General features: G+C 43.1%; 1 protein-coding gene across 5 annotated transcripts in view; it reads right to left on the reverse strand.

Annotated features, from left to right (window-relative positions):
• Nucleotides 1-10,305, reverse strand: part of CUNH18orf25 (chromosome unknown C18orf25 homolog) — an 84,926-nt gene extending 74,621 nt beyond the window's left edge. For 2 of the 5 annotated variants that reach the window (XR_007348825.1, XM_048806280.1), the window contains exon 1: nt 10,174-10,305. The gene's annotated coding sequence lies outside the window, so the exon portion shown is untranslated. Of the gene's footprint in view, nt 1-9,582; nt 9,888-10,173 lie in introns of those variants that run through there. The other 3 variants (XM_015482411.2, XM_015482412.2, XM_048806281.1) reach the window with 3 other exon arrangements.
• Nucleotides 10,306-12,099: the final 1,794 nt, after the last annotated feature.

Here is a 12,099-nt window from a genome sequence, read left to right on the forward strand (position 1 = left end):
TTTTTTGAGAGGGGAGGCAGGTACCAGAGATTGAACCCAGGGGCACTTAACCCCTGAGCCACATATCCAGCCCTTTTTTATATTTGCTGTGGCTGGCTCTCAACTGGTGATCCTCCTGCCTCAGCCTCCCAAGCCACTGGGATTATCACACCAGGCCCTTTTTATTTTTTGAGATAGGGTCTCACTAAATTGCTTATGCCTAAATTGTTTAGGGTTCACTGAGTTGCTGAGGCTGGCCAATAAACTCCAAGTTTCTGAATCTTTTGAAATATTGGAAGGGGGGGGGTCCTCTTTTCTAATATCTATATATAAACATTAACTTACTTAATTGACTGCTAGTACTTTTTTTCCCCCAGTGCTGGGGATTGAACCTAGGGTCTCACACACCCCAGGCAAAACATTCTACCACTGAGAGGCAACTACTACTTTATATAAGCACCAATACTTGAAAACAATTTTGTGTTGGGCTCCGTGGCCAAACCTATAATCACAGCTACTCAGTAGATAAGGCAGAGGATTGCAAGTGCAAGGCAGGCCTCTACAACTTATTAAGACCCTGTCTCAAAATAAAAAATAAAAAGGTTGGGGGTATAGCTCTGTGACGGAGTGATCCTGGGTTCAAACTCCAGTACTAGAAAACGAAGTGTAACTGAGCCCAGCCCAATGACAGACCTGAAATGCCAGCTACTTGGGAAGGAGGCAGAAGGTCGTGAAGTTGGAAGCCACCCTGTGCAATAAAGTGAGACCCAGTCTCAAAATTAAAAGGGCTGGGAGTGTAGTTCAATGGTAAAGAACTCATGCATGACGTTCTGGGTTTAATTCCTAGTACTAAAAGGGGCAAGGGGAACAGGAAAGAAAATGACTGAGAAGAGGTTTAAAGGGTTAGAGTACATAAAGAAAATGCTAAGGACTGGGGTTGTGGCTCAGTGGTAGAGCGCTTGCCTAGCAGGTGTGAGGCCCTGGGTTTGATTCTCAGTATCACATAGATAAATAAATAAAGGTGTTGTGTCCATCTACAACTAAAAATACAGACATTAAAAAAGAAAGAAAAAAATGCTTAAAAATTGTATTTTTTTCCTTTTTTCTCCATTTTTTTACTCGTGGATTATAGTTGTATATAGTAGTGGGATGTTATTACATATTTGTATATGCATACAATATAACAATATAAATTGGCCAACATAAGGAAATGCTAAAATAAATAAAGCTAAATGAATCTGTCCACAGTAATGTATGCTGGATTAGGCCAACGGAGAACCTGAAATATAAATTGTGAGACTGAAAATATGAAAAGAGAGCAGCTTTGCTTGCTTGCCAGCCAATCTTTTCTCCACTGATTAAAGCCCTATAAATAGGCCAAAAGTGATAATGGTTGCTCAAATCACTTATTACTGAAGATACTACCACTTCTGGCATGTACCTGGCCCAGCGCGGGGACTGTGAATAAACTAACATCAAATAAGAATCCACATAAGTTACTAAATGCAAAAAAAAGGTGAGTTACCCATTACTCAAAAAAATTAGTGTAAATCAAAAATAATTTAAGATACAGGGTCTAAATTTCTCCAAGATTTCTGTTCTGGTCATTTTCTATCTCCCTCAGAATACAATTCACATAAAGAAGGGTCACCAAATGTTGGAACCTGAAGTCCCCAAGACAAATTGCTAAAAATCTATCCACTGTACATATACAACAAATTGCTTAGTGGATTGCAGAGGAAAAAACAATGGGAAACACTTAATAAAATGCTGACTTCAAGCCAGGTGCAGTGGTGAATGCCTATAATCCCAGTGACTCCAGAGGCTAAGACAGGAGGATAGAGAGTTCAAAGCCAGCCTCAGCAATTTAGTGAAGCCCTAAGCAATTCAGTGAGACCCCGTCTCTAAATAAAGTACAAAACAGGTCTGGAGATTTGGTTCAGTGGTCGAGTGCCCCTGAGTTCAATCCCTGGTACTGCCCACCCTGCCAAATGTTGACTTCAAAACATGCTTCTCAGCTGGGCACAATGGCACACGCCTGTAATTCCAATTACTGAAGAGGCTGAAACAGGAGGAATTCAAGCTTATGACCAGCCCAGGCAATATAAATATTTTTGTTTTGTTTTGTTTTGCTTTTTGTTTTTGGTACTGGGGATTGAACCCAGGGGCATTTAACCACTGAGCTACATGCCCAGCCCTTTTTATTTTGATTCAGAGTCTCACTAAATTGCTTAGGGCTCAGTAAATTGCTGAGGCTGGCTTTTGAAATTGTGATCCTCCTGCCTCAGACTACTGAGCCAGTGGGATTACAGGCCTGCACCATAGCACCCGAGAAGCCTGGGCAATTTAGCAAGACTGCCTCAGAATAAAATAGAAAGGGCGAGGGATATAGCTGGGTGATAGAGTGCTCCTAGGTTCAATCCCCAGTACCACCAAAAAACAAAAACAAATAAAACTTTCATCTCTTGTCTAGCATGTGGAGGCCCTGAGTTCAACCCTTAGCACTGGATAAAAAAGAAAACCTGTTTCTATGCTATGTTTTTAGTTTATGTTTAAACTAAGGCAGGCAGGATACTGCTTAAAACTTGACTGCATGAAGTTTTTGTTCTTAATACAGAAAGGAAAACAATCCTGTTTTCCTAGAGTTTTAGTCCACACCCAACTTCCCTATCCCCAACAATACTCTTCTCTAATTATAAGGAACTTAACAAAATAGTGACTCTAGACATCAGGAAACTTATTTTTTTAAAACCCAGACAACACAGTAAAAAGATAACTTCTGATTTCTTTGGTCAGTAGCTTGTTTCTCAAGTATTAACCATACTAATAAAAATTTAATAACTAGACTACCGTAGTTTATATCTTTCTTAGGAATAACTATTATAAGTAAATTTGAACCCAAGGGTGCCCTACCACTGAGCTACATTCCAGACCCCCTTTTAAATTTTATTTTGAAATAAGGTCTTGATAAATTGCCCAGATTCACCCCAAATCTGCAATTCTCCTGCCTCAGTCTCCTCAGTAGTAAGTATACAACACTGTGCTCAGTTCCCAATACATAAGTTTAACAGATTTAATTTTATTGCTCTAATCAGAACTGATTAACTAAAATGTGGACTTGATTTTCAGGTAGGAAAAAAGTATTTTGGAGCTGGTGCAGTGCACATGGCTGTAATCCCAGGAACTCAGGAAGCTGAGGCAGGAGGATCACAAATTTGAGGCCAGACTCAGCAACTTGGGGAGACCCTTTCTCAAAAGATAAAGAGGGTTGGGGATATAGCTCAGTGTAAAACATCCCTGGGTTCAATCTTGGTTACCCTCTCCTCAAAAAAGAATATTTTGGGAATGAACGGGCGGTATAAAAAAGAACATTCACATTCAAGTCTCCAGTCCTATTCTTTTAAGCTTTTAGAGACCCATTTAAGAAAAATGTTGTAGGTCAGAGTGGCCCAATTTTATAATCACAGTATTTTGGGATGCTGAGGCAGGAGAATCACAAGTTCAAGGTCAATCTAGGCAATTCAACAAGACCCTATCTCAAAAAGGAAAAATAAATTTTTTTTTCTTGGAATAAGAAATTGAAACCAGGGGCACTTAACCACTGAACCATATCCCCAGCCCTTTTTTACATTGTATTTAGAGACAAGGTCTTTCTAAGTTGCTTTAGGCCCTCACTAAGTTTATGAGGCTAGCTTTGAACTCACAATCCTCCTGCCTCCGCCTCCCAAGCCCCTGGGATTACAGAAGTGCACCACCACGATGGCAAAAAAGAAAAAAAAAACATTTTAAAGGGGGGTCGGGGCAACAAATATGTAGCTCAGGGACAGAATGTCCAGTACTCACAAAAAAACTTTTTAAAGTATTCCTTTTTGAGGAATAGATATGATCAAAGTTATGTTATTTGCATGTATGACTATGCCACCATGAAATCCATTATTCTGTATAATTAAAGTACACTAATAAATAAGTCCAGTTAATAACTTAGAGATCTGCACCATTTACCAACTATTTTAAGTGATAGCCTAAGCAAATAGAAATGAGCTTCCTTATTTTGAATAAAGACATGAAAAACAAAATTTATAACAAACACTGTAAATTAAAAGCACAAATTCTAAATAAGAAAACCAATAGACTATGAGTCATTGGTTATTTTAAAATATTTTTAGGACTGGGGATATAACTCAGTGGTAGGGTGCTCACCTAGCACGTACAAAGTCCTGGGGTTAAATTCCCAGCACCACAAAAAATGAAGTATTTTAAAATCATTTTTACTATTCTCAGCTGTTACTAATATGTTCTGATAAATGTTTATAGTATATACAAAATGTTTCCACTCCTAGCAGTTAAGGAATAGATTTAAAACAAGCAAAACACCTTTTCATTTCACCCCACTTCTTCCTTTTACAAGGCCCCGTAGGCTGAGTATAAAAACTGACTGACTAAACATCAATCCCACCTCTTATGAGAGAAGCTGCCCACACAGAAGAAAACACTTGCTTCTTTCCCTTAAGCTCACTAAAAGTTTTAAAAGAATAAGGAAAGTGGGTGGGATTAAAGATAAAGAATACTGGGACGAAGTGGTACATGACTAATTCCAGCTACGGGGGATGCTGAGGCAGGAGAATCACAAATTCAATGCCAGCCTCACCAAATTAGCTAGCCTGCCTTTTAAAAAGCAGGGGAAAAGGGTACTGGAGATATAGTTCAGTGATAGAGCATCTCTCTGGGTTCAATCCATTATGCAGTAGGGGGTGGGAGATTATTAAATTTCTTTAATCTGGTGATCATGAATCCAACTAAACCGACATGATGATGAATATGTGTAATCTCAGAAACTGGGGAGGCTGAGTCAGGAGGATTACAAATTCAAAACCAGCCTCAGCAATTTAGTGAGGCCCTAAACAACTGAGACCTGTTTCAAAATAAAAAATAAAAGGTGCTGGGAATGTGTCTCAGTGGTTAAGCACCCCTGGGTTCAATCTCCAGTACCAAAACAAAAACCCAAAATAAGTAAATGAGACCTGAGCTTGGGTGTTCTTCAGTGATAGGAGAAGTTGCCTAGCATGTGCATAGCCCTGGGTTCAATCCCCAGCAACAACCACCACCAAAATTTTTTTTAAAAGTATATATATATAATTTTAGAGAGAGACAGACAGACACACAGACACACACACAGACACACACACATACACATCCTATATATAAATAGGAGCAGTACAATTTCTACTTTTTAAAGCCTAGGAGGCTGAGACGGGAGGATCCCGAGTTCAAAGCCAGCCTCAGCAACTGAGGGAGGCACTTAGCAACTCAGTGAGACACTGTCTCTAAATAAAATATAAAAAAGGTCTGGGGATGTGGATCAGTTGTTAAGTGCTCCGGGTTCAATACCTGATACAAGGGAAAAAAAAAAAAAAGGCCTATCTCATCCTTCATATACCACCTGAGTTTTTCTTCACTAAAAGAAGAAAATTCAAACTTGTTAGCAGACTGAGGTACATCTTTTCATTTCACCCTGCTCCTTCCTTTTACAAGGCCCTACCTCTATCTATCCTATCCACCCCTCTGAAAATTCAAGGCACTGGCCCAACAAGACTAATTCGAAAGCTTGATATTCATGACTTTGCCTAGTCTGTTCATTAGACTGGAATGTCATCCAGAAACCTATCTCAAATGAATGTCATCCAGAAACCTATCTCAAACCTCAGGTTTAAATGTTGAAGTTTCAGAAGCACCAGGACCTTGTTGGGTCTTAATTTCCTCCACAGCTTTTGCAACTACAGCACTACTGGCACACAACAGGGAATCAATAAATTAGTGCTGTGAAAATAAAAGAGGTTCCACATGAATATTTAGTCTTCTGTGCTTTCTCAATAGCTATTACCCCTTCTATGGTCTCACAACCTTTTACTCAAGTTATTATATGTCTACTTCATTTTGCCTACACAATTATAACTAGCCTCACATGCACAAGGCCCTGGGTTCAACCCCCAGCACCACAAAAAAAAAAAAAATCTGTTATAGGTGTTTCAAGCATTGTCAATTCAGCAAACACAACATAACATTATTTTCATGTCCCTAGTTACATGCAAGAAAATGAAAACAGTCTAAGATAATTTACCAAAGTTACCATATATAAGTTTTGGGTCTCTAAAAATATACCAGTTCCAAACTTTAAAAAACAGGGAAAGGACTAGGAATATGGCTCTGTGGTAGAAAATCTGCCTAGTAAGCTCAAAGCTCAAGGCTAAAGGTTTGATTCTCAGAACCACAGAATAAAAAATACTTGCCAGGCAAGGTGGCACAAGCCTTAATACCAGCAACTATGGAGGTGCAGCAGGAGGATCACAAGTTCAGGTCAGCCTCAGCAATTTAGCAAGGCCCTACCCACCTCAGTGAGACCTTGTCTCAAAATAATAAAAAAGGCCTGGGGATGTAGTTCAGCTGCCAAGCACACTTGGGCTCAGTTCCACTACCAAAAGGGAAAAAAAAAAAAAAAAAACATAACATTGCAGATCACAAAGAAGTTGCTAGTCATACAGTGAAGAGATTTTTAAAGTCTAAAGTCAATATAAATATTAAAAGCAAACAACCTTTGACAGAAATACATTAGCATACAGTTCTAGCAGAGCTGCATTAAATTATAACCTAAAGCTGAATTTATCTTTACATGGGTTTTTTGGTGGGAAGGGGATACTAGGGACTGAACCCTGGGGTGCTGTACCACCAAGAAAAAAACCCAGCCCCTTGACATTGTTTAGTTTTGATTTGTTTTGTTGTGGTGCCAGGCATCGAACCCAGAGGTGCTTAACCACTGAGCCACATCTCCAGCCTGTTTTATTTTTGACGCAGGGTCTTGACAAGTTGCAGAGGCTGGCCTTGAACTTGCAATCCTCCTGCCTCAGGCTCCTGAGCAGCTGGGATTAAAGATGTCCACAATCACACCCTTAAGCACCTTTGTTTTCAGACAGGGTTTCACTCCTTTTTGAGAAAGGGATCTGCTACACTGCCCAGGCTGGCCTCAATCTTGCAAATCCTCCTCCCTCAGCCTCCCAAGATTCAGATGTGCACCACAGTGCCCAGCAATACATGGGTCTTGAATAAATAATAAAAACTATAAAACAGTTTTATGACAGTAACTCTCACATAAATGGATGAAAGAATAATATAAACTGAATTGGTGAGTAACATAACAAACAAGTACAATATGAACTTAATATGAAGCCAACAATGGGGAGTAAGGTTCCAGTTTCAAAATCCAGTCCACCCTATTTTCCACAAAAAGGTTCAGGGAAAAAAAAAATCCCCATTAAAAATCTGATTTAGGCCAGACTCATGCACACCTGTAATTCCAGCAGCTCAGGAGGCTGAAGCAGGAGGACAAGTTCAAAGACAGCCTCAGCAACTCAGCAAGGCCCTAAGCAACTTAGCCAGACCCTGTCTCAAAATAAAAAAATAAAACAAGGCAGGAATGTAGCTCAGTGGTTAAGCACCAATGGGTTCAATCCCTGATAACAAAAATTCTGATTTAGTTGGTCTTTTAAGTACCTTGAAGTTTCTCCTTGCCTTTCAGACCTAAACACTTATTCTGATCTTTACAACTATATGTTAACATTATAAAAAAACATATGGTTTGAGCTGGGCACAGTGGCGCATGCCTGTAATCCCAGAAGCTAGGGAGGCTGAGACAAGAGGATTGTGAGTTCACAGCCAACCTCAGAAATGGTGAGGCACTAAGCAACTCAGTGATCGAGTGTCCCCCCAGTTCAATCCCCGGTACTGGAAAAAAAAAAAAAAAAAAGAATAAAGGTGTTAGTGAAAAGCACTCTAGAGGAACCAGATTTAAGCCAAGCATAGTGGTACATGCCTGTCATCCTAGCTATTTAGGAGGCTGAAGCAGGAGGAGGATCACAAGTTCTAGACCAATCTCAGCAATTCAGGGAGACTCTGTCTCAAAATAAAAACGACTGTAGCTCAATGGTAAAGCGCCACTGAATTCAATCCCTAGTACCACCAAAAAAAAAAAAAAAAAAGCAAGAGTTGGGTATGTAGCTCAGTGCTAGAGTGCTTACCTAGCAAGCAGGAAGGCCTGTGTTTATCCCCAGTAGCGGTGGAGGAAAAAAGGGGGGAGGGGGACTGACTTATAAATTTTTAAAGTGTTTTTAATTCTCATTTAATGAATCTGCCTAAAAATTTCATTCAGGTTCTTTTTAAAGTAGCATACAGCTCACTGCAGTGAATTCAATCTTAGTTACCTGGAATCAAATATAACTCATAACTTTATATTTACTGTACACAAGGCACTCCAGTAGACATTGTATTGGGCATATAATCAGCCAAAATACTTTCTACTAAAAAAAATAAATTATCATTGTGATTCCTCAGGACACCAGGTAACAATTATCCTGTTGGTCTGTAAAAATGCTTGTTAAACCAAAAGGCAATGCTCTGATTACTGGAGAAATCCATATTGCCAGGATCAGCAAAACTACCTTAAAAAGTTAATAGCCTCCACCCTTAAAATATCCCAAGAGAAGGGAGTGATTCAAACTATTAGTTAGCATATGCCCAGCGATACTACACAATAATAACCTAAGCAAAACTGCCAGATGCATTCGTAATTAAGAAGTCCAACCTTGATAAAGCATCATCAGTGGGATTTTCATCCAACTGGGTGGAAGGATTTTGCAAGCAAAAGCTCAGGCAAAATCCGAAAAGCATACTTAAGCATAAACTGCCAAGCAGTGAAGGATCTAAGAGGGCCAGTAAAACCCTCTCTTCCTTCAACCTGAGAAGCATCTCTTCTTTTAGAACCAGGACAGAGCAATTTAAAAGAAAGAATGAATGACCCAATAGGGACTGCTAGATAATCGGTACGATACACAAATCAGACAGTAAGAAAAATGTATGAAATGCTACTATGGAAAGGAATAGAAAACCCTGGGAAATCAAGAAAGACAAGAAATTTTTAAACGGGGGATCGTCAGTTTACGTTCCAGCCTGCTTTTAAAGAAAATCGCAAACTCCCAAGAAGAGGACAACTTTGGATTTATCTCTCCCACTGATTTCTGGCATCTGCCGTCGGACAGTCGTGGAAGCGTCCAGAGGCAGGCAGCACCAATCCTATGACAGCCCTTTCTCCAAGGCCACGGCAGCGCGGCGCTGGGGAGGCCGCCGGGACTCTTCGCGGCAGGGGCAGGTGTCCGCGCCAGACTCTGGCTCGCCGACTTGGCGGAGCTGAGGCTCTGCTCCCCCTGCCCGCTGAGCGCCGAAAAGTTAAGTGAAGACAACTCCTGGGACGAAGTCGCTTCCCCACGCGGCCTGGGGGCTGCGGCCCCTCTCGCCTGCCCCAAGCCCCAGCGGCCGCGGAGGGCAACTCNCGGGGTGGAAACTGTACGGGCCGCGCTTCCCAAGTTCTGGAGCAAGCCCCCAGCGAGCCTCCGACCACGCCGACCAGGCCCGTGACGACCCCGCGCCGACACCGCAAAGCCCTCACCCGCGGCCCGCAACCCTCCGCCTCGCCCCGACCCTTCCCTGGGACGCAGCCCGAGCACCGCGGCTAGACCAGCAGCTAGGCCGCGGCCCTGCGGCCCCTTCCCTCCTCACCTGCGCTCCGCTGCTGCGCCGTACCTTCTCACCCGCTCCGCGCGCCCCGTCGGGGCACGCACGGACCCCGGCCGGGACTCTCCCGGTCGCGGTGACTAGAGACGCCTCGGCCGCCGCCGCCTTCTCTTTCTAGGCACAAATCCCGGCAACCAGCAGAGGGTCGCAGTCAGCGCCCCCGCCGGGGCCAAGAGAACCTCGCCGCCTCCGCAGCCTCCACCACCAATTCCCTTCAGTCGTCCGCGCCGCCCCAAGAAAATGTCACCAGAGGCCGTTCCGCTCTGCGCCTCACTTCCGCCCGGAACCACAGAGCTAGCGCGGGTCGCCTAGAGCGGCCGCTGCGGCGGGAGCCTCTAAGGACTGTAATAGAAGGCCAGGGGAAAGCCCGACAGCGCCATCTGGCGGAAAAGAATCCGCGCTCCTCCCGCTGCAGAGTGTCGGCGCGTTGGCGCCGGCTTCGCGGGCGTCTTTCCCACATGCTCTCCTTGTGTACAGGCAGCTCCCTTCCAGAAATGTCTTTCCGAGGGGGTAGAAAAGCCAATCAGTGCAAACCAAGGATAGCGCTTTCATTCCCGTGCACTGCCCAGTACTCACCCCCTCCCGAAGGTTTCCCGATGCTAGCGAAATCTGAATCCTTGAATCACTCCAGCAGGAAGCCGGCTCCCTTCTCTACCCACTTTTCCTCGGAAGTCATCACCTTGGCTTGGGGAGACCAGGCTGTGCTCCTCTGGTGCGGTGGCCCCAACGTCCTGTTCAAGTTTCCGCACGGGAACCTTGCGAGCCTTGCAGATAGCGCGCCACCTGCTGGTACGATGGGATCCGCCAGGGAGACCCCGCTCTGCCCCAACGTTCGTTCCAAACGCCCCAAATTCCACCTCTGCAGAGTCATTCCTTGCATTTGCAGCTTGCCCTGGGAAGAGTGACGCAACGGCGCTGTCTCTGAGTTTTCCAGGCGCGTTCCAGAGATGGGGCGGAGGAGGGAGGCGGGGGTGGGGGTGCGGGTGGGAGGGATTAGTTCCTGTTGGGGGACCTGGAGAAAGATGAAGCGATCACAGCCGTCTGGAGAGTAGAAGGCTTCCAAAGGAGGAAAAGGAGATGCGAAGCACAACCTCACTACTCAATATCTGGCTCCCTATAAGCAATACAAAGTTCTGAAAGGGGACAAAATAAAGGACTGTAAGAGAAAATATCAAGAGTCTTTACCTTTTTTTATCATTTATATTTTTCTGCTACATTTATTATTCCTACCTTGATATTTTTGTTTTTTGTTAGTGCATTATAATTATACATAGTAGTGGGGTTCGTTATGACATTCATACATTTCCCTTTTAAACAGCTGGATTTTGATGTGGTGGCCCATGCTTGTAATCCCAGTTACTTGGGAGGCTAAGGCAAGAAGATTCCAAGTTTGAGTTCAGCCTGAGCAATTTTATGAGACCCTGTCTCAAGAGAAAAAATAAAAAGGGCTAACGATGTCGCTCAGTGATAGAGCGAGCCTGGATTTTATCCCCAGTACGGAATGTTAGTGTGTTGTGTTGGAAGAGATTTTGAAAATCGCAGAACTCTCCAGCCCCTTAACAGTCTCCTCTTTAGACCTGGCCCTTCAGAATCCCCACCTCACCCCAAAAAGCTGAATTTAAATATATTTTCTAGTATGTATGTATGTGTGTGTAGGTAGGTAGGTAGATAGATAGATAGATAGGGTACTGGGGATTGAACTCAGGACACTCAAACACTGAGCCACATCCCCAGCCCTATTTTGTATTTTATTTTAAAGACAGGATCTCACTGAGTTGCTTAGCACCTCACTATTGCTGAAGCTGCCTTTGAACCTGTGATCCTCCTGTCTCATCCTGCTGAGCCACTGAGATTATAGGTGTGTGCCACTGCACCAGGCTTAAATATGTTTTTATTAACATATGATAATTGTATTATTTATGGGGTACAGTGTGACATTTCAAAAAATAATGTGTCATGATCAGGTCAGGTAAATCATATATCCATTACTTCAGACACTTATTGTGTTGAAAACATTCAAAATCTTCACTACTAGCTATTTTGAGATCCTTCACTACCACCACCATCACCACAGTGTATTGAATCCAGGGCCCCAGCCCTCCTGTCTTTTTTATTTTACCCAGGCTGGCTCCAACTTTCCCCCTCCCCCATTTAGTACTAAGGATTAAACCCAGGGACACTTAACCACTGAGCCATATTCCCAGCCCTTTTTATTTTTTATTTTGAGACAGAGTCCCACTAAGTTGCTTAGGGCCTCCCTACATTGGTGACACTGGCTTTGAACTTGGGATCTTCCTGTCTCAGCCTCCAGAGCTTATGAGGTTACAGGTATGTAACCACCATGTCCAGCCTGCCCTCCAAATTTTGACCCTCCTGCATTAGCCTTCCCAGTTTCTGGGATTACCTGCATGCCTGCTCACGGCTTCTAGTACCTATTTTGAAATATTCAACTAATTGTTATCAATCATACTCATACTTCTCTGCTACAAAACATTAGAAGTT

Source organism: Marmota marmota, unplaced genomic scaffold (genome assembly GCF_001458135.2).
Source record: "Marmota marmota marmota unplaced genomic scaffold, marMar, whole genome shotgun sequence".
In the NCBI taxonomy this organism is placed as follows: Eukaryota; Metazoa; Chordata; class Mammalia; order Rodentia; family Sciuridae; genus Marmota; species Marmota marmota.